This window comes from Poecilia reticulata, unplaced genomic scaffold, assembly GCF_000633615.1.
Source record: "Poecilia reticulata strain Guanapo unplaced genomic scaffold, Guppy_female_1.0+MT scaffold_300, whole genome shotgun sequence".
Taxonomy (NCBI): Eukaryota; Metazoa; Chordata; class Actinopteri; order Cyprinodontiformes; family Poeciliidae; genus Poecilia; species Poecilia reticulata.
Window position 1 is genome coordinate 20,518 of NW_007615075.1, and position 1,365 is coordinate 21,882.

The 1,365-nt window shown below is 34.5% G+C and overlaps 1 protein-coding gene across 1 annotated transcript in view; it reads left to right on the top strand.

Moving 5' to 3' along the window:
- Nucleotides 1–1,365, top strand: part of dis3l (DIS3 like exosome 3'-5' exoribonuclease) — a 27,001-nt gene that overhangs the window by 5,098 nt on the left and 20,538 nt on the right. The gene's annotated exons all lie outside the window — the stretch shown is intronic.

Genomic DNA, 1,365 nt, shown 5'->3' on the forward strand with positions numbered 1-1,365 from the left:
GACTCTCACGCTTTGCTGCTGCTTCGTCCTGAGAAAACGCCGTCCTGACTGAAGTCGCTCCATAATTCATCAAACCACTTCTGCTTCTGCTTCCGCTTCATTTGCTGCATCTTAATCAGCTGCGGCCAAAACGAGACAAACACGTTTAATGAAGTTCAGGAGAAAACTTTGGTCTGATATTAGCATCAAGCCAAAGAGGAAACATTGATTGTTCTGGTTCCATAACGACGTCACTTCATCAATAATCATCAATAATCACTTTTCTCTTCCTGGTTTGGTTTCTTCAGGTTTTCTCCTGCTTCTCTTCTGTCAGTTTGCTTTTATTTCTTTTATTCAGGTGATTTTTTTTGTTTTTTTTGTTGCCGTTTCCATTAATATGTTTTTTTCTGGATTCTTCCTAAATTTTCCCGTTTCCTTCCTGYTTTGTACGGAGGACTGACCCTGGCAAAACTATCATTACGTGTATAAATAAATGGCTTAAGAAAGTAATTCTTGAGAACAATGTTGCAACCATAAAAATAAAAAATAAGAACTTTCTCAATTTATTTTATTATTCTTTGTGACAAATTCATGTTAATATAACTAATATATTACTTATTTTTCTTTTTTATTCCTAATCTTAGTGTTTTGTAAATTATTTTCCTTTTATCTCTTCATATTCTGTATTTAATATATAGTTTTTCATTTCAYGTTACATTTTATTTCAGTATTTATTTCCTATCTTGTATTAATTTTGTAATTTTTTTTATGTTTGCAGTCAATCTGAGAAAACAGAGCAAATGAAAGTAAAAAAAAAAATCATGAATACGGAATATGAAAAATGCCAATAAATAAATGAGCAATAAACAAAGAAATATAATGTAAAATTAAATATTAGTGATAAAGTTAAATACCATTGAAAATGACAAAATAAGCATTTTTCAGATGAATTATTTACTTTTACAAACCATTTACTTATTTCCATTTTTTCTATCTGCTTCTTATGGAAGACTGATCCTGCCAAAACTGGCGATAAATCAAGAAAAAATGTCCTAATTAAGTAAATAACGTGACAAATATTGCCAGCTTTGGCAGGGTCAGTCCTCCATAGATTTCATCAGGTCAGTATTTTCTCTCTAAAATCAAAATGGCAGCAGGATTTTGGTTTAGATGTTGCTGGGTCGCAGGTGAGTCCGGTTTGTTCTGGTTCTGGTTGTTTTCATGGGTCGGTTTGTTGGTTRGGTAAACATTCCCTGATTGATCAGCYGATCACACGTATTGATCCGGAGGATTCCCAGTTTGAAAAGGTCCAGCAGACAGGAACCAGGGGCTCCCAGTGCGGCTCTCAGACTACGACCCAGAACCAACCGGGCCGCGGTTCTGATG